The sequence below is a fragment of the Larus michahellis genome, chromosome 1, assembly GCF_964199755.1.
Source record: "Larus michahellis chromosome 1, bLarMic1.1, whole genome shotgun sequence".
NCBI classification, from domain to species: domain Eukaryota; kingdom Metazoa; phylum Chordata; class Aves; order Charadriiformes; family Laridae; genus Larus; species Larus michahellis.
Genome location: NC_133896.1, coordinates 41497649 through 41510911, shown reverse-complemented (window position 1 = coordinate 41510911; position 13263 = coordinate 41497649).

Here is a 13263-nt window from a genome sequence, read left to right as displayed (position 1 = left end):
ATAACCACATTTGTTTTCTGTATATGAAAGTGTAAAAGTATGAATGGTTTAAAATGACCTCCAGGACATATATTCCTTCCTTTTAGACAAAGCTTATGCTGTATCGCAAACATGCACAAGCACAAACCAGACAGGTATTTATAATATAAGCAAACATTGTTATTTCCTAAATGCTGCACTTCTAAGGAACTGCTCTGTATCAGTGAAATATGGAGCTGAATCCTCACAGAGAGCATGAAGAGGGCAACTCCTGCACATTGTGCTCCCTGACGGGCAGCACTTGCTGATGACTGTAGGTACGACACCACTGTCCTGTCTCACCTCTTTCGTGAGGCCCTGCTGATCAGAGGCTCCCTAGAGAGAAGAGTCTCTGCCTGACATATAGGTGTGCAAAATCTGTTTCTCCTCCTACTGAAGTACATGGGTTATCTTTTTTGCTGGCTTCAACCTGCCATACTCCAGCTGACTCCAGGAAGCACCCTCCCTGGCAGAGTCTACTTCCCCAGCCCAAAGCTTGAGCCCAACCTCAGCCCAGTGGCAGGCAAAATCTCCCCCAAAATTACCTCTTTTCTTTTTTTCTCTTCCTCTCCTGCCCCAAGAATCAGAGGTGCCCTTTAACTTTTGCGTCTCATTTGGATTCTGCCTCACTTCTAAATCTAAATCAGTGGGGGTGGCTACAGAGAAGTAGTTTTGGGCTAAGAATGAGGGACTTCAAGATCTTCTAAGACACTAAGGGTAACTTCCAACTACTTACCACATCCTTATCTGTCATCTTACAGTGATGAGCCCTACAACATTTATGGTTTATAGACAGGTAGGATTTCATGTAGGAAGGATTTTCTATGAAGGAGAACCTGAATCCCTCACAATGAGGGGGGTTCTGTATGCAGAGGAAACAGGTGAAGAAATGGTGGAGGGAGAACTATTCTAGTTCATTCATGAGGACAGAAGGGTGCGGGATGGTGCCAGAAGAGACAAACTGTTTCAACATACTGTGGCATAAGAGGGCAAATCTAGCTCCCTCAAGTTCAGGGAGAAGACTGTTATGGAAATTTCTGGACTGTAGACCGTGCTTATATTGGTCCTTATCAAGTATAGGCATATTTCTCCAACAGCAAGCTTAGGAAAATTCAAAGGTTTCAATAATACAAAAATTTAGTTGATATATCTGAATAGTACAGGAACAAACCAAATGCTTGGAGTTACTGAACACGGTATGTTGGATGGCTGCATGCTAGGTTCTTTGCAGGTTGTTAGCAGTAGCTTCACAAATAAGCCTTGGTCAGTTATGGTGCCTGAGAGATTAGAATCATAGAATCATAGAATTGCTGAGGTTGGAAGGGACCTTTAAGATCATCAAGTCCAACCATTAACTTACCCTGACAAAAACCACTTCTAAACCATGTCCCTAAGTACCACATCTACCCTTTTTTTAAACACCTCCAGGGATGGTGAATCCACCACCTCCCTGGGCAGCCTATTCCAATGTTTAATAACCCTTTCAGTGAAAAAATGTTTCCAATCTAAACCTCCCCTGACATAACTTGAACCCGTTTCCTCTTGTCCTATCGCTTGTCACCAGGGAGAAGAGGTCAGCCCCCATCTCTCTACAACTTCCTTTCAGGTATTTGTAGAGGGTGATAAGGTCTCCCCTCAGCCTCCTCTTCTCCAGGCTAAACAACCCCAGCTCCCTCAGTCATTCCTCATCAGGTTTGTCCTCCAGACCCCTCACCAGCTTTGTAGCCCTTCTCTGGACATGCTCCAACACCTCAATGTCCCTCTTGTAGCGAGGGGCCCAAAACTGAACACAGTACTTGAGGTGGGGCCTTACCAGTGCTGAGTAGAGGGGGAGGATCACTTCCCTAGTCCGGCTCACCACACTATTCCTGATACAAGCTAGGATGCTGTTGGCCTTCTTGACCACCTGGGCACACTGCTGGCTCATATTCAGATTTGATTTGATTTGGAAGAAAAGCCCAGAAATTTGGCTTTGTTGGAATAAGTTTGCATCAGTGTTCAACACAGAATAGAACGTAGTGTAATTTGGCAGAAGAACAGCACTATGCATTTTATTTCAGGACATTTCATTGTATGTCTGTGACAATTTAAAAATAAGAGCTATGTATTTTTGGAGGGGCCTTAAAAGCTAAGGTTCAGAATTTGGGATTCAATTAAAAATATTTTGGGATGGTAATTAGTGCATTCATGGTTAATCTTAAAAGTGTTTTTGTCAACATCCAGCTCATTCTTTTTCATGTGCATAGTGTCTCTATTCAATCAGCTAGACTATACCTTTATAATTTTGTAGAAATACAATGACAGAAAGAAATGTTTATCTTACTGTTTCTTATTATGTGTTCCAATGACTATAAAACACTGTATTGAACTACAATATTACAGACAATATACAAAATGAGCTATCTAGGATGGTTAAATCTAGTTTTCTAAATCTGTCCTTTCAGATAAAAAGCTTTATATCTAATGTGATGAATCTGAGCCATGTTTTATTGTTATGAAATCTAGTTTAATACCATGTAAAGCTCTAATATTTCTTTTCAATCTCAGTAACTTTAATTTTAAATTATTTTAAATGCCTTGTTTACTGATGGAAAATCTTTCTATTCAGATTGATTCAAATGGCCTTAAAGAATTCATGGAATATGTCTTTACATTTGATGCAATGAGATGCTCCCTGGAAAAGCGGTTCACAATTTTGACATTAATCATCTTTGGATGTTCTGAAAAAGACTTATTTACCTGAAATTTAACAGATGGTTCCTTATCCAAACCAATGAAAAAAAATTAATTTAAATTTAGTGCCTCACCTGAACAGGTTATTTGTATCTTCTATTTGAAGATCTGGGTATTTAATTGCTTTACTGTTGTTAAATAATGCCTGAATGTTGCCACGTCATGGATAAAGTCCTGCAGGTAGTGACAGTGCTTTGAAAAGTTATGAACACATACCTATGGTGCTGTGACTTCTTCATCTTTGATGTAATTTAAGAAACACTATAGAGTCAGTGACTGGAGCTAGCAAATGTGGATTGCATATAAAAGGCTCAGCCTGATGGGGACCCAGTTTGATCAGGCATAGGAGAGTCTTCATAACAGATCTTTATGGAGAGACCTACTCCAGGCTCAGTCATGGGCAGGCTTGGACATTATGCAGTCTTTAAGTGGCACAGATTGAAAGCATGGCTCTAAGTACTTAAGTATGTACAGCTAGGTAAACCAATTATCTGGAAGGTAGCAGAAATCGAAGCTTGTTTGGCTCAGAATAGCATCTGAAAATTAATATGTGATAAGTTTACTGATTAAAGTAGACTTTGATTAAAACTAGGTAAGACACTACTGAAGCATGAATTGTTTGTGTCACTATAAATGCAGAGACTTAATGTAGAACTGGCTGTGTAGTGAAAAAAGTTGCTAATGAAAACTATGTGTTTTGGGATAATATTTCAAACTTTAAAAGGTTCCCAGCCTACTGATTCTAGTCCAGGGAATGATTTAATTTCCCTCACAGCCCATGTTATCAGAAGTTAAGAGATACACGTCCTGTAACTGTTGTACCGTACATGTGTAAGTAGGACATTGGGAGAATATAGGAGAAGCTGCATGGAGTTAGGTTGCAGATCCATCCAGTCCAGTATCCGGTCTCTGACAAGCCTTCAAGGGTGGTTCATGGTGAAGAATACAAGACCAAAGAAAGAGAATATGGTACTTTTTGAGCACTCTCCCCAAATTCAACTATCTATGACTCAGGGATATCTTCAAGGGGTCATTTTGTCTCATACCGATGAAATTTGTTTTAGAGTATACATATTCTGCAAAGCTTTAGATCAAAACTTGTTTCTGATTTTTCCTTCCTTACTTTTAAGTCTGAATTTCTTCTCTTTTTACGGGATCGTCGACATTCTTTTTTAGTTATTTATTTGTTTAAATAAAGAACTCAATCTTCTCATCTCGTTGCTCCTTTACAGTGTCCCTTCTGAGCTTTACAGTACTGAAACGCACTGAACCTAACAACTACAACAGACTAATACGGGTTGTGGTAGGACCCATTATCAGGAGGACTCTTTCATTTTGTCAGTATTCCTCAGCAAGCAAAGGAAAGGAAATAAGGAGAATAAAAGTGTTTCACTGACAACTTGGTGTGGTGAATACATTCCTTTTTTCACACTTTGTTTATTTTTCTGGACTTCTCTGTGCTTATGGGTCACAAGGTTGTCATTTGAAGTGCAATATACCTGCAAGATGCAATGGGCTTGTGCTGAACGAACTATCAGCTCTGTGAAACTAGGACTCTGCCTGGGTAAGCGTATGCTTCTCAGTAGGATCAATTAACCAGTGCAGAGTATCTTCTGCTTGGGTGTCTCTGTGTTTTGTTGTTTCATACGTACAGATGTCTAACAAATGAAAGAGTCTGATCCATTTTTTTTAAACAGACTCTGCTGTATATTCCGTTTCATTTCATTTACTTGCCCCCAGAAGGGAATCTATATGGGAAAAGCTCCTCATGCTACAAATTAATTGTCTAGTTAAAATCATGCTTGTAGTCTCAACAGAAGAGAAATAATTTGGTTCTTAGGAAAACAACTGGGAAATTCACCCACCTAAGTCCATCACACAAACCTATTTTCAGGTGACAACTGAAGTACTCACAAGTCGTGTTTCACCTAATTCAAGGCTCAGTAGACATATTTTGATTCATATCAGCTGGTCTCAGGTTAGACCTCTGACCTGAACCTGAAGTTCTAGAGAGTTTGAACATTTCAAGCTTGAACAACTTCTAATAGCATCAACCTCATGACCTAGAAATAAAAATATACCTTGAAAGAAAGTGAGAGCAAGCACAAGACTGAAGAAATCCTACATCTGTAGGGAAGCTCATGTGGCATTTTTCTCTTCTGGAATGCAAGTATTTTTACCCCTGTGAAAAGTCCCAGTAATTGCAGTGGGGTGAGTAGGTATACATAATTTTCTGAAGGATCAAGGCCTACAAAAAAACAAATGACAGAAAGGAAAAAGATTAGGAATCTGTCGTTTTGCAGAACTGGTTCCGCATGAAGGGCAGCAAAAGCTGCTTGGCTGTTTAGGATGCAAGCATATGACTGCAAACTGCAAAGCAAGTTAAGCTGGGGAAGCTCTAGTGAGAATTTGCAGTACCAGAATTGCTGTTAAAAAGTTGGTGCTTATGTGTTTCCATCTGTCTTTATTTCACTAACCACATGGTTGGGCATCAAACAAACTTCTGACTTTTTTTTTGTTCTCTTCTTTTGTTTAATATATTAGAGTGTGTTTGCTTATCTTACCTAGAGTTGGTACATTAAGCCCTTTAAATAGCAAACTCTGTTCAAATAAATCAAGGCTTCTCTAACTTAGCTGGGCAGCTGGCATCCCTGTTTATGGCTTTAGAGGGAATTTGCAAACATCTGTGTCTGATAAATTACCATAGACGCACAGTGGCTCCTGCCATAATTAATGAGCACCTAAGTATTATCTTTCTTTTATAGCTGGAGCTGGAGTGAGCACACAGTGCAAACCATAAACCAAACCTTGCTTTAGAGTTGGTCTTTTCCGTTCAGCTTGCTTTCTTTACTGATTAGCAGCCAGAAGAGCTCAGGCAGCGCAGAAATAACGGTCCCTATCTTGTACCTTCTGGTGACATCTGTAATCCTTACTCAGCTGAATAGCCTTCCCACTTCAGGAGAATGCTTGGAGGCTCAAGGGATCTTTCTACATGTGAGATCTGCAGCGTGGGTGAAATGATTCTGTCCCTTCTCTCGATCCCTCCGAATAATTTCAGAGCATAGGCAGCTTATAAATCAGATATACCTTTTCGTCTGTCTTGTGATTGCATTGTTTACACAGTGTATGTCTATGACGATAGAAGAGGAACTTTAAGAGGCTTTTTGATAATGAGTGAGATAGATAAGACTGCAGAAAACTCTGGACGTCATGGCTCCCTGAATTACTCCAATGCCAAATCTACCTGTGGCTAAAAGTCATCTGAGCACGGCCTAGCAGTATGTGCTGACAGATGCTTGTGCACATTGGCCCAGACAAGGAGAGTTAAATTCCATTGGCATATTAAAGTACTTAAAATTTTTTTATTAAAATGAAGTATTCAGGTTTTTTCCCCAAAAAACATGTATTTCTCTCACATCACTGCAAGGCATCTGGACAAGAAAGGTTGGTTTTCCTCAGATGGAAGTCACAATGTTGTAGGGAGACCTCAGCTTTATGCATTTTCAAGTTTTTATTCTTAAAGGAGTCCGTGTCACCAACCTTAAGTTTTATTGTATTGCCAATCTGTTATTCCTGCTGACTTCAGCAAAGGCTACTCACAAAGTAATGCACTGTGGTCTCACGTATCTGCAGAGAAAGTCCTCCCTTCCCTCTGAGGTCCCCTCCTCTTCTCAGGGAGCAGGTTGTACATTTGTGCTCCAGCCTGAGCACAAGCTCCTGCCTGTCCCCAGCAGAGTCTACCTTTCTCTGACATAACCTCAGCTGTCAATTAGATCTTTTAAGGATCTGTTTTGAAGAAACAGAGGGGTTTTTTCCCCTTTGTGCATCCCAACACATTTGAATCTCTTTTATTTCCTTGTGACTTCTCAATAATGTCCTTATCAGCTCTGAAGGACTTAGGAAGTGGTAATAAAATGGTATGCTCTAGTGGGATGATGAATGTTGTTAAAAACTATTAATAGGATTTAATGTATTCATGAGTACATATGTTATGGAACTTGACTTTTCAGGAAGGACATGTGAGTTACTCTGAAGAACCAATTATGTTCCATAGGCATTAGTCTGAAATGTACTTTCCCTGGGACCTTTGATAATACTCTTTGGAGCAGTTTCCCTCAAACTATCAGGTGGGGATGGAGCCCATAAAACAAATAGTTTGAGTTGTGCAGCCTGCTTTCTGAGAATACAGGGACATGGGGAACATCTGTAGACTGTTTTCATTTGAAGGTCACACGAAAAACATTAGTGGTTGCTGTGTTTTTCCTAACATGAAGTCCAAGTTTGAACCCCAGCTGTAATGATTGTTGGCATGTGTGCCTTAAGTTTCTGCTCAGACTTTCTTATTTCGAGTTTTGCCTTTGTCCCTGGAAGGAATCCTAGTACAGGAGAGCTGTCCTAACTGATAGCTGGGACAGACTAGCTTTTAGGAATGACCAAGCACACTAGGAAAAGCACACAGTTAGTACATGTGGCAGGACGACTGCTCAGGGAAAAGCTCCTGGCTGATTGAAGCAAAATCAGAGATGGAAGTGGGCATGGATGGTTGGTTTCCTTGCCTTTAAAGTGGGCAAGTGTAGCTGGATTCTAAATGGAGTAAGAAATCAGAGAAAATATCCTCATTTGAACGGTTTATACACTGGCTTTACATTTGCTTATTTGTTTAAGCACAGTACAGATTTCAGGTCTTCAGACTTTTTAAGGTGTTTTAGGAATATCAGTAAAACTTTTGCCTATAGATGCAGTAGCATTATCAAGATTAGATCCCTGCATTTACGTGAATTTGCTTGTGATAAAGGGAGCTATAAAAATCAAACAGGAAATTCATGCACATTTCTTCCAGAAGTAGCAGTTGTGAGTAAACAGCAGTGCTGAAAAGAATGCCAGATTGTAAATACATCAATATATATAAAAAATAAATTATAGCCCTTTAGGCTTTCTAGACAATGGCTACATTGGTCCAATAAAGAAATCCTGGGTTCACCCAGATGAAGACAATTGCAAGCAACCATCCTGCTATTTTTACTAATGGGAATTGATTGTGTAACTATTGTAAAATGTTGCAGCATCCTCTACTCACGGCGAAGAAGTCCCGCAGCGTAAAAATGATGGTTCTCTGTCACACAGTATAGCTGGGAAATACCTGGGAAAGCTGAATTCTTAATCGCTAAGTACACCTTCTTCACTTCTGTTGTGGATATGTCATTCACACAGTGCCGGCGCAGAGGACAGATGGGAAGGCAGACAGGGGTCAGACCGTTCTCAAATGAAAAGACCTCCATATCACCTGCCTGGAAGCGCTATTGCTGTAGGTGACAAAACTGCTTTCAGCGAGGATTAGGATATTTCCTGCAGTGTGTCACTAATTGACTGTGGTGCGACACTTCTTCATGTCACAGAAGTTCACTCGCTGCTCTGCCTGTGACAGTGGGAGCTACACTGTGTGAAATATCAAAACGCTTCAGATGTGAGAGGAGCCTTTCATGCATGACAAACACAGACAGAGCATTCTTACTCTGATTCAGTGGGCATGATGGCAGTAGCTTCACTGAAAATAAAAGAAGACGCATAAATGGTTTGAATCATACGCAACTGTAGAAACCTTGAATTTACCCAAAGCTCTCTAGAGTTGCTGGGAGTCTTTCCCTTGGCTTTAATGAGTGCTGAATCAAACTCTCCTTCTTCCAATGTGTTTGCCCCTTGCTCTAAATTTCCTTGCCAGGAACATTTTTTAAGGCCCTGATTGCAGAAAGCATTCCAGGCAGCACATAATCATGTTCATATCCTCACTTCAAAAGAAAAATTAAGCAAGTGTTGAAACTCTTGATTATCATCAAATATGTTTGAAATGCTGTGTCATTCACCTCTGTAACTCTCTGATACTTAGCAAACACCACAAATTTAGATGCTGTCATAGTACAATACGGGATGCGCACCAACTTTAACGTTCATAGTAGACCAGTTCAATCAACTGACTTTACTGTGCTGTTCAGAGCCCAAAGCATCAACAAAATTAAAAATAAAAAGGAAACTGTAAATCAAGTAACCCTTGTGATTTTTTATTTTCCATGTATATCTCCTGTTGATATGGAGCTTATTCAGGGTATCCTAAAATTTTCAAACTTAAATATCAACACATTGTAACTTCAATCAATATTCTAATGTCCACATAGAAGGACTCTGGCTGTCAAAAATTAAAATATATTTTTCAGGCATTGCAGATTATTTATGTCCAGAACTCCTGAACAATGGTTTTGTGCACAGACTCCAATTTTTGTGTGAAAGACAGCCCCAGATCTTCACTTAAGAGCTCTAGGAAGCCCTAGCCATTAAGTCTGAACTTGTGCTTCTTGAGGTTCAGAAATATCCGTGTTTGAGCACATACAGGTCACAAAGCCCAGTTTTGCTGGACTTAGCTTCCAGTCACCTCAACAACCAACAAATAGGAACCTAGGCCTTCATGAGCGCATGATCCAGCAGCTGGCCCTGCTTTGAACTGCTGAATTCTCAAGCTGAAACATTTTTCTGCTAATCCAGCTTTTAAAAACTCAGCCATTGTCAACGCTTTGTTTTGTAGAGTGTTTCAGATACTCTTCTTCTTAAGTGATTATACAACCCTCGGGAGTTTGTTGTGCTTTCCCATTATAGGCTTTGTGTTAGCCTTTGGCCAACAGGATTTATAATCTCACCAGTACTGACACTCTACACGTTTTCAAGTGACTACATAAGCATTAAAAATAAAATCACAAAGTCTCCAGAGCTTTGTATCATTTACTAAGTGAAAATTAACAGAAGTGTATCTATCACTGGCTATGCGACAGGATTTGGGAATTGACACTTTCCTGACTGCTATGAAAGCTGACAACACTCATCAGGGATTTGTCAGTAATCGTTAAAAAGCAATGTGATGTGATGTCATGCAGTGTAATCCCCACATTTATTTCCTGCCCATCTTCTTCATGACTAGTATAAAGTTTGCTCATTGTTCATCTCCCCTCCTTCCTCCCTTTACCCACCTCCTTTTTCTTCTCTTTTGAATGCAATCAGAAGTCTATTATTACTGCAATTAGCTGAAGCACCATGAAATAGTATGTGAGGTAATTACCCCATGGCAGACACTAACAGCTTTTGTCAGGTACTTATACATCATTATCAACACTTACAGCATGTTTCCAATTTCTCAGAGTATGCAGGATGTGAGCTGGCGTGGCCGTATTGTCAGGAGAAGCTATACCAATGGTGCATGTGGGTCATAGCTCCAGGCTCTGGGTCATAAATAAAATCTGGACATACGAGCAAGGACAACAACATTCATCAGTACAGGTAACTCTTTCAGGTAATTCTAGTTACAAATGAGTAACCTGCTTAGCAAACGCTACTTGAAGAAGCCAAAAAGTTTACACTCAGAATTCTAGGAGCTGCCGAATCTGGTAGCCCAATAGCGCTGAGGTTGCTGCAGCCCCATGGCCACAGGCCCAGTCAGTAGTGAGGCTGAGCGTGTGTTCCCAGCAGGCACGTACGCACACAGGTACACAGTACCCATGCGCATATACTCACGGCCAGCCATAGCGATTAACACAGGGAGAAAAAAATGTACTCACACAAACGGCACCAACACCCTCATCCTGTTCCCCTCTCTGTCTGACTGGGATGAAGGCCTGCTAGTGGAAAATACATATAAATAGACATACACACAGAGATATGTACAGTGTGGATCCCTCTGGCAGCTGGCCTTACTCACACCGTCCATCCAGTAGCTGCCCCTGGATCCCGGTCTCCCCAGTTGCTGGCACCTCAGCGTGTGAGCCTCTGTGTTACCTGGTCCCACTCAGCTACTGCAGCTCAAACCTACACAAGCACGCACCCTGGAACCCCCCAGTAACTGGACTTAGGTGCTCAGTTTACCCATAATCCAGGCCCCTGGATTATGGGACAACCAATTGCCTTGCGCAGAGACACACACATATGTAAATAGATCTGATAGTGAGTCCAAGACTTATGACCTTAGAATGCCGATTTACCACGGGCACCATGGTATCATAGAACCATAAAATCATAGAATCCCTCTATTTGCCTGCACTTGTTCCTCCCCAGGTCACCATGAATTCCCCCTTTCCTGCCTTCAGTTTGTCCCCTAAAATCCCCATCAAATATCTCATGCAATCCTGAACTGCTCTTCCTCTGCATTCCATAATGAGTCCCATACTAGAGACAGCGACCTCTTTAGTTTGTAAGATGATCCAGAGAGCGTCCCCGTTGACTTGTGATGATGAGTCTCATCCCCAGCCCATGGGGCTGATCCCTCTCCTGTGGTCACCCCGGGAGAGACCAGGACAGGGTGTCCCTTTCTCTCATTAGGTTATTGTCATTATTCCTCTCTGCTTTTTTGTGTTTGTGGAGATGAGCTTTGAATCACAAGAAAGACTAAAAAAAATTAAAGATATTCAAACAGAATTGTTAGCTAGTTTGTCTAGCTTACAAAGTGAAACAATGGTCCACATCTTCGAAAAGTGCTTATCAATATTCCACAGCAGCTGTATACTTTTCCAGACTTTCAGCCTAAAGCTAGGAAGTAATGCTGTCTGGGGAAAAGTGCCCCTGCAAGCTACTGTGTAGTACTTATCCAGACAGATTGAGGGTATCTCTTTGCTTCTGATACCGCATGGCCATCAGAGGCCACGATGCTCTCTACATCATAACACCCCACGATGCAAAAAACTGAGCTTCTCAACTGTCATAAACCTCTGTATTATTCTTCTGCACTTTTCTTGCACTAGAAGAAACATTGTCTCACATGGAATTTTTAATAACTAGTCTGTGTCAGCATCAAAAGCGTGCTAGCACAGAGCTGAAAGGGAAAATATCTTACAACCCAACTGCAGTTAAAACCTTGATGCGTAATTATTCACAGTGAACAGGATTTGTTCTTGCAAGCCTTTTTATAAAGCACTTGTCTAGATATTATCTGTACTGAGGAATACTGTGTAATAAGATGCTGTCACTTTTTTCTATTAAAGTGGTTGTGAACATATAAATAAAAGTTAGAAAATATAGTATCTATTTTGCTGAGTGACTAACCTATGCACAGTTTAGGAATTAAGCTGCTGAGAGTGAAGCCTGCAACTGCCTCTATAAGAAAAGACATTGTGGTGGATGATTCCTTGAGAAGCAGGAAAGAGCCTAGCAGTGAATGAGTGGGGCTACATGTTTTCTCCCACCGTATTTGCTAAACATCACTTTATGACACAATTGTAGGATTAAAACAATATTCGTCAGCAAAAGCAGTTATAGGAGCTTTGTTTCATAGAGTCAGGGAATAATAAAGCAGGTTGGAAAGGACTTTTCCAGGTCATTTGGGACAACCTGTCTCTCGAGGTAGGTCTGCTGCTCAGGACCTTCTTCAGTCAAGTCTTGAGGACCCACAAGGATGGACGCTCACCAACCTTTCTGGGCAACCTGTTCCACAGTTTTAGCACTGTCGTGGTGATAAATTTTCCTTATGTCTATCTGGGACTTACCTTGTGACAGCTTATGTCTGTTGCCTCTTGTACTCCCACTCTGAATCTCTAAGAAGGGTCTGTCTCTGTCTTCGCTATAGCCTCTCATTAGGTATCTGAAGACAACGTTTCCCCTTTGCCCTTTCTTCTTAAGGTTGAAAGAAGTCCCCACATGTTCAAAGTCTCATTTCAGCTTCAGCAGTGCAATATGTCATATACACGCTTAGTCCTCAAATCTGCTGCTTGCTTCACAGAGAGGCAACCTTGGGCTTGAGATCAAAACCAATGGCAATAATACTTAGGATTTGTAATAAGCCTGTACAGTGCTGAAATCACTGGGCAGCTGTGCAAGTATGCAGTAATGTTTCCAGAAAAGAACACTAGCTGCTCTGAGAAGTAGTTGTCTGCTGTCTGGGTGTGATATAAAGTTTCTAAAGATGATTCTTCAGCGAGTGGCTTTTTTGCGAACACAGAAAGTTGTCAGTTGTACTTCTTTGCTTGGACAAGACAGGGTTGGATCCAAAGGGCATCCAAGTGCTCAACTCAGAGTACGAATATGAGAGTGAATCAGTATGTCACACAGAATGTGGATCACAGGGCAGCAAATGACCATGGCTACTCCAGGCATCGAGCTACAGGTTGCCAGTAATAACATCATGCTAAACTCGATTGAGACATGTATTTATTATGGGAAAGAAAATGAAAAGTATACTTTGTTTTAAAATTTCATGATCTGAGCCTACCCTCATAAAAAGATTTATGAATCTGGACAAAGATCAGGGGAAACATTCAGGGCTTCCTGATGAAGCTTTCTCAATGGTCCATTCCGAGCCTGACATAGTCATATCACAGAATCATAGAATGGTTTGAGTTGGAAGGGACCTTTAAAGATCCAAGCCCCCTGCAATGAGAAGGGACATCTTCAACTACATCAGGTTGCTCAGAGCCCCGTCCAGCCTGACGTTGAATATTTCCAGGGATGGGGCATCTACCACCTCTCTGGGAAACCTGTTCCAGT